General features: G+C 40.8%; 1 protein-coding gene across 2 annotated transcripts in view; it reads right to left on the bottom strand.

The window, feature by feature from the left end:
- The window catches only part of ZNF652 (zinc finger protein 652), a 70,011-nt gene that overhangs the window by 26,514 nt on the left and 29,873 nt on the right, over positions 1-13,624 (bottom strand). Inside the window, exon 2 of one of the 2 annotated variants that reach the window (XM_060080972.1) lies at positions 6,368-6,464. The exons of the other annotated variant lie outside the window; for it this stretch is intronic. The gene's annotated coding sequence lies outside the window, so the exon portion shown is untranslated. The remainder of the gene's footprint in view (positions 1-6,367; positions 6,465-13,624) is intronic. 2 annotated transcript variants of the gene reach the window in all.

The following is a 13,624-nucleotide window of genomic DNA, read 5'->3' as shown; positions in this document are numbered from 1 at the left end:
GTTTGATAGAATTCACCTGTGAAGCCATCTGGTCCTGGTCTTTTGTTTGTTGGAAAATTTTTAATCACAGTTTCAATTTCATTACTTGTGATTGGTCTGTTCATATTTTCTGTTTCTTCCTGGTTCAGTCTTGGAAGGTTATGTCTTTCTAAGAATTTGTCCATTTCTTCCAGGTCATCCATTTTATTGGCATAGAGTTGCTTGTAGCAGTCTCTTAGGATGCTTTGTATTTCTGCGGTGTCTGTTGTAACTTCTCCTTTTTCATTTCTAATTTTATTGATTTGAGCCCTCTTCCTCTTTTTCTTGATGAGTCTGGCTAATGGTTTATCAATTTTGTTTATCTTCTCAAAGAACCTATTTTTAGTTTCATTGATCTTTGCTATTGTTTTCTTTGTTTCTATTTCATTTATTTATGCTCTGATCTTTATGATTTCTTTCCTTCTGCTAACTTTGGGTTTTGTTTGTTCTTCTTTCTCTATTTCCTTTAGGTGCAAGGTTAGATTGTTTATTTGAGATTTTTCTTGTTTCTTGAGGTAGGCTTGTATAGCTATAAACTTCTCTCTTAGAACTGCTTTTGCTGCATCCCATAGGTTTTGAATCATCATGTTTTCATTGTCATTTGTCTCTAGGCATTTTTTGATTTCCTCTTTGATATCTTCAGTGATCTCTTGGTTATTTAGTAACATTGTTTAGCCTCCATGTGTTTTGTGTTTTTTACGTTTTTTTCCCCTGTAACTCATCTTTTTTTAAAAATTAATTTATTTTTTTGGCTGCCTTGAGTCTTTGTTGCTGCACGCGGGCTTTCTCTAGTTGCGGCAAGTGGGGGCTACTCTTAGTTGCGGTTCATGGGCTTCTCATTGGGTGGCTTCTCTTGTTGCAGAGCATGGGCTTTAGGCGCATGGGCTTCAGCAGTTGTGGCACTCGGGCTCAGTAGTTGTGCCTCGCGGGCTCTACAGCGCAGGCTCCGTAGTTGTGGCGCATGGGCTTAGTTGCTCCACGGCATGTGGGATCTTCCCAGACCAGGGCTCGAACCCGTGTCCCCTGCACTGGCAGGCGGATTCCTAACCACTGCGCCACCAGGGAAGTTCTGTAATTCATTTCGAATCTCATAGCATTGTGGTCAGAAAAAGTGCTTGATATGATTTCAATTTTCTTAAATTTACTGTGGCTTGATTTGTGACCCAAGATGTGATCTATCCTGGAGAATGTTCCATGCACACTTGATAAGAAAGTGTAATCTGCTGTTTTTGGACAGAATGTCCTATAAATATCAATTAAATCTGTCTGGTCTGTTGTGTCATTTAAAGCTTCTGTTTCCTTATTTATTTTCATTTTGGATGATCTATTGGTGTAAGTAAGGTGTTAAAGTCCCCCACTATTACTGTGTTACTGTCGATTTCCTCTTTTATAGCTGTTAGCAGTTTCCTCATGTATTGAGGTGCTCCTATGTTGGGTGCATATATATTTATAATTGTTATACCTTCTTCTTGGATTGATCCCTTGACCATTATGTAGTGTCCTTCCTTGTCTCTTGTAATGTTCTTTATTTTAAAGTCTATTTTATCTGATATGAGTATTGCTACTCCAGCTTTCTTTTGATATCCATTTGCATGGAGTACCTTTTTTCATCCCTCACTTTCAGTCTGTATGTATCCCTAGGTCTGAAGTGGGTCTCCTGTAGACAGCATATAGATGGGTCTTGTTTTTGTATCCATTCAGCAAGCCCGTGTCTTTTGGTTGGAGCACTTAATCCATTCACGTTTAAGGTAATTATCAATATGTATGTTCCTATTACCATTTTCTTAATTGTTTTGTGTTTGTTTTTGTAGGTCCTTTTCTTCTCTTGTGTTTCCCACTTAGAGAAGTTCCTTTAGCATTTGTTGTAGAGCTGGTTTGGTGGTGCTGAATTCTCTTAGCTTTAGCGTGTCTGTAAAGCTTTTGATTTCTCCATTGAATCTGAATGAGATCCTTGCCCGGTAGAGTAATCTTGGTTGTAGGTTCTTCCCTTTCATCACTTTAAGTATATCATGCCACTCCCTTCTGGCTTGTAGAGTTTCTGTTGAGAAATCAGCTGCTAACCTTATGGTAGTTCCCTTGTATGTTATTTGTCATTTTTCCCTTGCTGCTTTCAATAATTTTTCTTTGTTTTTAATTTTTGCCTGTTTGATTACTATGTGTCTCAGCGTGTTTCTCCCAGGGTTTACCCTGTATGGGACTCTCTGCACTTCCTGGACTTGGGTGCCTATTTCTTTTCCCATGTTAGGGAAGTTTTTGACTGTAATCTCTTCAAATATTTTCTTGGGTCCTTTCTCCCTCTCTTCTCCTTCTGGGACCCCTATAATGTGAATGTTGTTGCTTTTAATGTTGTCCCAGAGGTCTCTTAGGCTGTCTTCATTTCTTTTCATTCTTTTTTCTTTATTCTGTTCCGCAGCTGTGAATTCCACCATTCTGTCTTCCAGGTCACTTATCCGTTCTTCTGCCTCAGTTACTCCACTATTGATTCCGTCTAGTGTATTTTTCATTTCAGTTATTGTATTGTTCATCTCTGTTTGTTCTTTAATTCTTCTAGGTCCTTGTTAAACGTTTCTTGCATCTTCTCGATCTTTGACTCCATTCTTTTTCCGAGGTCCTGGATCATCTTCACTATCATTATTCTGAATTCTTTTTCTGGAAGGTTGCCTATCTCCACTTCATTTAGTTGTTTTTCTGGGGTTTTATCTTGTTCCTTCATCTGGTACATAGCCCTTTGCCTTTTCATCTTGTCTATCTTTCTGTGAATGTGGTTTTTGTTCCACAGGCTGCAGGACTGTAGTTCTTCTTGCTTCTGCTATCTGCCCTCTGGTGGATGAGGCTATCTAAGAGGCTTGTGCAAGTTTCCTGATGGGAGGGACTGGTGGTGGGTAGAGCTGACTGTTGCTCTGGTGGGCAGAGCTCAGTAAAACTTTAATCTGCTTGACTGCTGATGGGTGGGGCTGGGTTCCCTCCCTGTTGGTTGTTTGGCCTGAGGCAACCGAACACTGGAGCTTACCTGGGCTCTTTGGTGGGGCTAGTGGTGGACTCTGGGAAGGCTCATGCCAAGGAGTACTTCCCAGAACTTCTGCTGCCAGTGTCCTTGTCCCCACGGTGAGCCACAGCCACCCGCCGCCTCTGCAGGAGACCCTCCATCACTAGCAGGTAGGTCTGGTTCAGACCACCCTGGGGTCACTGCTCCTTCCCCTGGGTCCCGATGTGCACACTACTTTGTGTGTGCTCTCCAAGAGTGGAGTCTCTGTTTCCCCCAGTCCTATCGAAGTCCTGCAATCAAATGCCACTAGACTTCAAAGTGTGATTCTCTAGGAATTCCTCCTCCCATTGCCGGACCCCCAGGTTGGGAACTCTGACATGGGGCTCAGAACCTTCACTCCAGTGGGTGGACTTCTGTGGTATAAGTGTTCTCCAGTCTGTGAGTCACCCACCCAGCAGTTATGCGGTTTGATTTAACTGTGACTGTGCCCCTCCTACCGTCTCATTGTGGCTTCTCCTTTGTCTTTGGATGTGGGGTATCTTTTTTGGTGAGTTCCAGTGTCTTCCTGTCAATGACTGTCCAGCAGCTAGTTGTGATTCCGGTGTTCTTGCAAGAGGGAGTGAGAGCACGTCCTTCTACTCCGCCATCTTGGTTCCTAATCCCCTTCCCCTTGTATTTACTTTCATATTTCTAAACAATTTGATTATATTTCCTTTTTTTTTGGCCATGCCACATGGCATGTGGGATCTTAGTTCCCCGACCAGGGACTGAACCTGGGCCCTCAGCAGTGGAAGTGCCGAGTCTTAACCACTGGACCACCATGGAAGTCCCTGTGATTGTATTTCTATTTCTTGACTTTTTTTTTTCAATTTTAGATAATACCACTTGTCTCCCACTATAGTATTCTTACCTTCTTGCTCCCCACTCTCCCTTCGTCCTCCCCATATGGTTGCATCACTTTTTTGTTCAGTCCGTCTTTCTTGCTCACACTATCATGACTGTAATACGTACGTCACGACTATTGCTATCCGTCCTCTGCTACTGTCCCTCTTCCATTTTCTCTCCTTATGGATTTATTCTTTTTTTGGGGGGGTACACGGGCCTCTCACTGTTGTGGCCTCTCCCGTGGCTGAGCACAGGCTCCGGACGCGCAGGCTCAGCGGCCATGGCTCACGGGCCCAGCCGCTCCGTGGCATGTGGGATCTTCCCCGGACGAGGGCACGAACTCGTGTCCCCTGCATCGGCAGGCGGACTCTCAACCACTGCGCCACCAGGGAAGCCCCCGATCTATTCTTTTAAAAAAAATATTTAGGGAATTCCTTGGCAGTCCGATGGTTAGGACTCTGTGCTTTCACTGCCGAGGGCCTAGCTTCAGTCTCTGGTTGGGTAACTAAGATCGTACAAGCCGCGTGGTGTGGCCAAATCAATCAATTAATTAATTATAAAAAATTATTTTACTTTCATTTTAGTAGAATTTCAGAAAGAAATGGTGATAAATGCCACCATGTTTTACTTGACATCCAAATAGATATATTTATACTTTTTTGTATTTATAAAAGAGGAAATTATGCCTCTGAGAGTTCAAATTATTTGTCTAAGATCACCCATCTATTAAATGACAGAAGCAATGGTTGACTCCAGGCCTGCCTGACTCCAAAGCTCATGGTCTATTTCTACTATGACAAATTACATTCCAAAGTAATTAAAACTCAATTATTCCTGTAACCACATACTTTTTGCATCAGTTTTGTACCTTGCATTTTAAGTAGGAAAATCATAGTAGCTTTATTTTGTATTGCCCAAACTTCTGACCCGTGGAAATAATGCAAACTACTACAAGTATCAGTAAATAAACTTAACCACATTAATTATCTCAAATTAAGCAAGGGGGGAGACAGTAAAATTCAATTAACCAGGAAAAGATAGGAATAAAACAAAATCATGAAGACAAAGAAAAATAAATGAAAGGATATCCTCTGTGGTAGTGGTCAATTTGTTCTTTTGAAATACCCCTGACCCTCGGCCTTCTGGGCACATGACAGACTTGCACTTTCTGACCCTGCCCCTCCCCTGTAGTTGGGTGGGGCTGTGTGACTATTTCCAGCCAGTACAGCTGAGTAGAAGTGATACATGGAAGAGCAGTATGAGACCCTCCAGACCTCTCTTCCCTCTGAGACAGGGACCAGCAATCCTTAAGGTGATGACTGCTACGACTGCTATCATCCTGGGACACTAAGTAACAAAATGACCCACAGGATATGCATAATGCTGTGGATCTTTAAATTTTTTTGTTTTTTATTTAATTTGAAAGAGAGCATGTTTTCAAAGCCACTGAGTTTTTTTTTTTTTTTTAATACATCTTTACTGGAGTATAATTGCTTCAGAATGCTGTTAGGTGTTAGTTTCTGTTGTACAACAAAGTGAATCAGCCATATGCATACATATCCCCATATCCCCTCCCTCTTGCGTCTCCCTCCCACCCTCCCTATCCCACCCCTCTAGGTGGTCGAAAAGCACTGAGCTGATCTCCCTGTGCTACACGGCTGCTTCCCACTACAAAGCCACTGAGATCTTGTGTTGTTTACTACTGCAGCATAACCTGGTCTCTCCCAGCTGATACAGGTGGAATCCAGAAGTGTGGTGCTGCTTCACCAAAAAACCTAAAGTATATGGTGAAGCCTTAGGAGCTGGGTAGAAGGAGGCAAGGAAGAAGTTATCAGAGGCTAAAAGGAGAGCAGCTCCTATTGCACAGTGGTGAAGAGAGTTAATATGCCATAAAGACTGATAGCTCTAGTGGGAAAATGGACTATTAAAAGAGTGTGTTGGTTGCTCTTGGCTGTATTTGACAAATTATTATTTGAAAAGGATGAATTCAGAAAAGAATCAGTCAGTTTCCAATCATGAAAAAAGGAGTCCAGAAGGTCAGTGATTTGTAGGGTTAGAAGAGGCAAGTGCTTAACAGACAACTGAGAAGGTCTCTGAGCTACAAATGCTGCTCAGAATTCAGTCTTGAGGCAAGGATCAAGTGAAAGTTTTGGCCTTCACAACCACTGATAAAACCTCCCAACTGATTAAGGTAGTGCTGAATAAAATAGCTTTTCTAAAAAGAGACGAAAGAGAGGTTCTCTCACCAAAGCAGTCTCTTAGTCTGTTTTGCTACAAAGCACGTTTCTTTGTGATGTGAATTAGTTCAAATGCTATTAGTAAATAGGGAAATGATGTCAATATAACACAGAAGTCATGTTGGTTTATACGAAATTTTCCTGTTTGAAGTGACCAGGAGAAAGCTTTCCCAAATTAAAAAGAAAGCTTTAGCAATATATGAAAACACTAAGAAAAAAGCTAAACATCCCATTTCTGTACCTTCCTTTAATGCAAGTTGTGGCTGGTTCAGCTGCTTCATGAACCACTGCACTTTCCACTTTATATCTGGTGAAGTTGAGGGTATATGTTTTTCCTCCTGTGTTTAAAAAAGAAAGAAAGTTTTGATTGCTGAAGCATACACCATACCATAGATCAAATTTTACTGTAATGAAATTAGTCTCTATTATACGTAAATGTCTTCAAGACCCCAAAATCTCAGAGGAGGAAACAAGCACCCAGGGGATTGAGTCTGTAAAGCTCCAACCGATGCTGAGTGCATATGCCACTGGAGATTTAATATGCTACTGTTTTTATTTTAATTAATTTTGCTTTTATTAGTGCACTGGTTACAGTGTTCCACAGCTTTTGAGTGGTCTGCCCAATCCTGTTTTTCCCATAAGACCTGTTTATTTTAGTGTGCAATTTTGCAGAGTTCAGGAAAGCATATACGGCATTATGGCAGAAATACCTGTATTCAAAATTAAGTCAAGGAGGAAGTATGAGACCAATAATGCAGAGTTAGGCAGCAAATCTATGAAGTATGCTTAGAAAAGACTGGTGGACGTGGCTAGGGCACATGGAGCTGACTGGAAACAAATAAGTAAAAATCCAACTAAGTTTTTGAGAGTTATACTGCCAAAACGACCACCAGCCTGGGCTTGAGAGCCTATGACTATTCAAACCTTCTTAAAATAATCTTTGGGTTCCCAAGCATCTATGGCAGGAAGTGGACTAAGAAAGCTGTTCATCCCCTTAAAGGGGTATATTCCTCATTGTCCACTTGGGATACAGCCAAGGAACATAATAGGAAAAAAAGGAGGAGGAGGTCCAACAAGATGGAGCTAGGGGAGCAAAGAAAGAACAGACAAGTGAGCTAAGGAACCAAGTCAGGATCTCTTCAAGAACATTACCCATCCCTGGAGGGGTCCTCTCAATGACTGCTCAGAGGAATTGCAGAATTTGCTGCAGTCCACTGACTGCTATATGTCTCCTGTTCTTCCCCCTTTCAAATGGGAGTGTTTATCTTTATCATCCTGTCGCTAGTCACCACCGTATATTGTATGTGAGGGCAGCCAATCATTTGCCAATTTCTTTCATAAGTCTATGGATCAAAAAGAGCAACATCTGGGCCTGATGTAGAGACCACTATGTGCATTATCACCTCACGAACAGACCACCAGTCATCACATCCTTGCACCACTCAGAGATCCTGGACTTCAAGCTTGATGCCATGATTTGATAGGACCCTGGGGAGGAAGTGAGTGTATTTTGCCTGTGAGAGAGAGTAGATCGCACATCTGGTGACCAAAAGAATAGTGCTGTTTATTATATATTTTCAGCTGTCTCCCTGGCACCGGCAGTGTTATGCTTCCTGGCCCTGCCTAGTTACATGGCACTACATGACTAGATCTGGCCATCATGTTGTGAAATAAGGAATGTGAATCACTTCTGAGCTAGTGAGAGACCCTCCAGACTTCATTTCCCTCTTAGCATGGTGACCAATAGTGTACAAGAAGGTGGTTGTTCCATCAGCCTGGATCACTGAGTGACACGAGCAGAGCTCCCCTGCTGATCTATCATGGCCATGTAGTGAGAAACAAATGCTTCATTGTTTAAGCCACCTAGATTGGGAGGTGGTTTGTTGCTGCAGCATAACCTAGCTAATGCAGTTCCTTATGAATATGTATATGTATTACATATATCAATGGTCTCAGTCTTAAGCTAGACAGCAGAGACAGAATTGCTAGGTGAAAAGTTTAAAAATCAGACAGACGAAGGGATCAACTCACATGGGAATTCTCTACTTAATAAGTTAGAAAATAAGACTTTTCCTTCTTTAAAAAATTAGAATTGAAGTGCTCTATTCTATTTTTTTTTGGTGGGGGGGGGTTGTGCCGCACTGCATGGCTTGTGGGATCTTAGTTCCCCGACCAGGGACTGAACCCGGGCCCTGGCAGTGAGAGTGCTGAGTCCTAACCACTGGACCACCTGGAAATCCGCCCTTTTTTGCTTTATATGATTTTAAATGATGTACACATATATAGGATTACCATATGAACCTGCAGTGGAAGAGCAGAGTCTTAAGCACTGGACCGCCAGGGAAGTCCCCCCATATGAACCTGAAAGTGACATCTCACCACTATTAAAATCAGGAAGGCTCATAGAAACACCAATAAATCACACTGTCACAATAAAAGACACAATCTAATTGTTCACTTTGAGACACATATGGGCATTCTGCCCACATTTTACTTTCTTCATTTGGTTTTGGCACCTTTTCCCTTGTCTGAGTTTTGGTGATAATCTTTCTTTATTCTCTTTCCAGAAAACTTAAAATATCTCCTAAGGGCACAACAGAGTAACCTTTACAATACCAAAACCACATTAGGGAAATCAGAATCTTCCATGTTCCATTATCCAACTCTTCATGCGTATCCTCAGTTCTAACTTGCTTATTACAAATCATCTTAGTTTTTTAGAAGACTCTCTAAGTGAATATTTTGAGCTCTAAGAACCTGAGAGAGACAGAGAGGCAAATAAGAAATAACCCTCAATATTTAAAGCTGCTTAAATTCATCTCTCTATGGTATTAAAACAACACAAGTTCATCTGTTCTTAGAGATAGTTGTCTGAAGTGTCATAAAATAAATTCCAAAATGAAGTGGGTCATTCCTTAGTGTCTTGCTATAATTAGTGTACACAACTTGGGGGAAAACGTGGTCTGTATGTCAGGGGTTCACCAGCTGAGAAGCAGTCAGTCCTAGTACTGTAAAAGCTGGACCAGCTACTGGGAAGAAAATACAGTTTTTAAAAAAAAGTTAGAAAATATGACAGCATATATACAGATAGTAAAGTACAGCTTCCAGAACGTGCTTTTTTTCAATGCCATTTTTTCCCCAAGTGGACTACAAAATTAAGATTATGCAGTCTTCAAGAGTGTTTATTAGTTTTAAAAGGAAAACAATTTTGTTCCCTGAGAAGTTTTAATAGCTAATTTCAACAAATTTAATTTTTTTTCTATTAAAATATGTACCTATGCATCCTCCTTGTATGTTAAAAAGACCCTATTTTGGACGAGTCTTTGCAAGTTGAAAAGGCAACCTGGTAAGGTCTATCAGTCTGATACCTCTGCTTATTCCACTCCTTCAGAACCATGGCCTCTGACCTGTTTCCAAAGCTCAAACCACCCATGTACTGCCAGACCCTGGTCCTGCTGAATGGAGAGGTTTCTAAAGCATACAACTACCTATGAGGATCAGGCCAAAACTAAAACCACCAAGAAATGGAAAGGATCAAGGAGGGAAAGATAAATGCCTATCAGCAAAGTTCTTTCAAAAGAAAAAAGAAAAAAAGATCCACTAGGGAGAACGGACAGGATGACATTTGGGTCAGTGATAGCAATGCAATGGTCTGATACTTCAGTCAAAGCTTTCCTGCTTTTGCCGAAGGCTACTCACTTTTTTCTCATTAGGAAACTATGTCAGTGATACATTTGTCAAATAACAACTAATCTCAAAGTCTTTGGATGGTCAGGTAATTATTTAACAACTACTAACTATGTGCTTACTATGAGTAAAAAAAGAAAACAAAACTAGAAATCCAAAAGTTTGAAAGAGACACTGCATGCAGGTGGGAAAATCACTAAAAGTTTTGTGAAGGATAGTACATTTCAGGAAAACATAAAGGGCAGGCAGGTTTTAGACTGGCAGAAATGAAGGCAGAAAAAGTCACTTCTAGTAAAGTGAAATTAGAATGGGGTAATAGTGAGGTATATTCTTAAACAAGAGACCGTGTAAGCTGTTTAGTTTTGCTAGAATATAGGGCTTGAGGGAGAGGTGGCAAGATAGGTGAGTTATTATTTTTTTTAAAAAATAAATTTATTTATTTATTTATTTTTGGCTGTGTTGGGGTCTTTGTTGCTGCACACGGGCTTTCTCTAGTTGTGGCGAGCGGGGGCTACTCTTTGTTGTGGTGCGCGGGCTTCTCGTTGTGGTGGCCTCTCCTAACGTGGAGCATTGGCTCTAGGCGCATGGGCTTCAGTAGATGCAGCACGCGAGCTCAGTAGCTGTGGCTCATGGGCTCTAGAGCGCAGGCTCAGCAGTTGTGGCACACGGGCTTAGTTAGCTCTGCGACATGTGGGATCTTCCCAGACCAGGGCTCGAACCTGTGTCCTCTGCATTGGCAGGCAGACTCCCAACCACTGAGCCACCAGGGAAGTCCCAATAGGTGAGTTATTGCCATACTGTGGCCAACCTTGAAGGCTCGACTGAAGAGTTTGTAGTTAATATGGATGACAAGATAGAGCATCAAAGGTTTTTAAGGAAGGAACTAATATAATTAGAGTTGTGTTTTAGGGGTCAAATTACATGACAGCAAACAACTGTAGACCCATATGTAAGTATATCTTTGAAACATATATATGATAAAACAGATATACAATTAAGCAAAATAGAATAAACTTAAAATAAGTAAAGAAATTGAAGTACAAAAAAATAGGAGTAGGAAAATAATACCAGGAATTAGGATAAAAACAAAATAAAAGCACAAACAATTTTACACTAAATCCTATATTAGTACTGACTAAAATAAAATTAAAAATATCCAAACTGTAATTCTAAAAAGTTCTCTACAAGAATGCATTCCTTATGAAATAATTAATTTCCCTACCGAGTAGTTAAACTGAGTTTAAGACTCATGCCCACACTAAAACCTTAATTTTGTTTTTTTGATAATACAGTAGGTTCTACTTTCAGTAGGCCTAAAATAAATGAAATCTCACCATGTCCTGTCTTTTCCTTAAAAGCAATCTGTAAGAGCAGCCACTATGGAAAACAGTATGGAGATTCCTCAAATAATTAAAAATAGAACTACCATTCGATCCAGCAATTCAACTCCTGGGTATATATCCAAAGAAAACTCCTACGTTCAATGTAGCATTATTTACAATAGCCAAGAAATGTAAGCAACCTAAGTGCCCATCAACAGTTGAATGGAGGAACTTCCCTGGTGGTCCATTGGTTAAGACTCTGCGCTTCCATGGCAGGGGGGCATAGGTCCAATTCCTTCTCGGGGAACTAAGATCCTGCATGCCATGCGGTGCGGCCAAAAAAAAAAGAATAGATAAAGAAGATAACGGTGTGTATGCATACATATACATTTACACACACACAGGAATATTACTCAGCCATGAAAAAGAATGAGATCTTGCCATTTGCGACAATATGGAGGGATCTAGAGGGTATTATGCTACGTAAAATAAGTCAGATACTGTATGATTTCACTTATATGTGGAATCTAAAAAACAAAAAAAGCAAACAACAAACCAGAAACAGAGTCACAGATACAGAGAACAAACAGGTGGTTGCCAAAGGGGTGGGGAGCCGAGGGGGGAGGGGGTAGGAGAGAAATAGGTGAGGGAGATTAAGATCTTGTTCTTTTATATAAAACAAGCCATATTATTATGGTAAAGAATGTGTGACCATACAGGCTTAATGATGGGGTCGATAATTAGGGTTCATTTTTTTTTGGCTGTGTTGGGTCTTTGTTGTTGCGCGTGGGCTTTTTCTAGTTGTGGGGAGCGGGGACTACTCTTCTTTGTGGTGCGTGGGCTTCTCATTGTGGTGGCTTCTCTTGTTGTGGAGCATGGGCTCTAGGCGTGCCAGCTTCAGTCGTTGCGGCACGCAGGCCCTAAAGTGCAGGCTTCAGTAGTTGTGGCGCACAGGCTTAGTGGCTCTGAGGCATGTGGGATCTTCCCAGACCAGGGATCGAACCCGTGTCCCCTGCATTGGTAGGCGGATCCTTAACCACTGCACCAACAGGAAAGTCCCGGGGGGTTCATTTTTAACCTAAATTTTGGTACTGTCAACCCTTAAATTTTACTAACCTATGCCTCAGTCTGCCAACCTGAAAAGCGGGAGCCAAGAAAAACTGCAAAACTGAAAAACTTGGTAAATTCTCCCCTCTGATCTACGAAACACATATAGTAGTGGTGACAGTTATATGCATTTATATGATACTTTAGATTACATAAAGCACATTTATCATACATTGTTAAACATTTATTAAATGCTTACTTTCTAAAGGTGCTCACAAAATCGACCTGGGATGCACTAGAAAAGCTACCAACACCAACATGTAAAAGTCAACTTTGCAATAAACAAAACCTCAAATGACATATATCATTGGACCATATTTTAGATAAACATCATAAAGTGTTCTCAGATGCCTATATTTTACATAGTTGAAAAATATAACTAGTTTTAATGCAATCTCATCTAACAAAATTTAATGTCAAATAATTATTTTTAAGCAGTCCATTTAATCCGTTATCTGTAAGAAATGAAACTGAGAAATGCCTGTCACTTCCAACCTTAGACAAACCTTTTGTAAAAATAAAATTTCACTGCAGTTTTTCACATATGCATTTATTTATTATAAATTTTATTTATTTATTTATTTATTTATGGCTGCGTTGGGTCTTCGTTGCTGTGCGCGGGCTTCCTCTAGTTGTGGAGAGCAGGGGCTACTCTTCTTCGCGGTGAGCGGGCTTCTCATTGCGGTGGCTTCTCTTGTTGCGGAGCACGGGCTCTAGGTGCGTGGGATTCAGTAGTTGTGGTATACGGGCTTAGTTGCTCCGTGGCATGTGGGATCTTCCCAGACCAGGGATCAAACTCGTGTCCCCTGCATTGGCGGGGGGATTCTTAACCACTGCGCCATCAGGGAAGCCCCACATATGCATTTAAATGAGACTGTCCTTGCGTTTCCTCAGTAATATGCAAGTGAAGCTAGTAGAAGAGTACAAAGGAGAGGTACTTCTCCTACGTACTACCTAATTACCTTCAAGCATCAACAGTCTCCACATTTCCATATAAGACAATAAAAACTAATGTGCATTACTCATCACACAGTGGCTTAAGCAACCTTAACTTTCACCAATAACCCCCTAGGGCCAAAGAAGAAATCAAATACTAAGTAGGTTATACTGCAGGACCTGGATGATTACAACATATTTTTACAACATCTTTCCATTATTCAATTCATTTCACAAAAGTCATCTACAGACAGGAGAATGTAATTTAAACAAAGGAGTCATTTTCAAAAGAAGAGTAAGAGTTTTGTATTACTGTTAACTTTCCCATTAAAATCTGACAAAGTCCTGGATACATGAACACTTTCAGCACCCTTAAAAACAATCAGAAGAACATATCGACAAGACACATAATCTTAGAAAGTCTCAGTCTAGCTTTGACCAAAGGT

Source organism: Mesoplodon densirostris, chromosome 18, assembly GCF_025265405.1.
Source record: "Mesoplodon densirostris isolate mMesDen1 chromosome 18, mMesDen1 primary haplotype, whole genome shotgun sequence".
Taxonomy (NCBI): Eukaryota; Metazoa; Chordata; class Mammalia; order Artiodactyla; family Ziphiidae; genus Mesoplodon; species Mesoplodon densirostris.
This window is presented reverse-complemented; position numbering and strand designations above follow the sequence as displayed.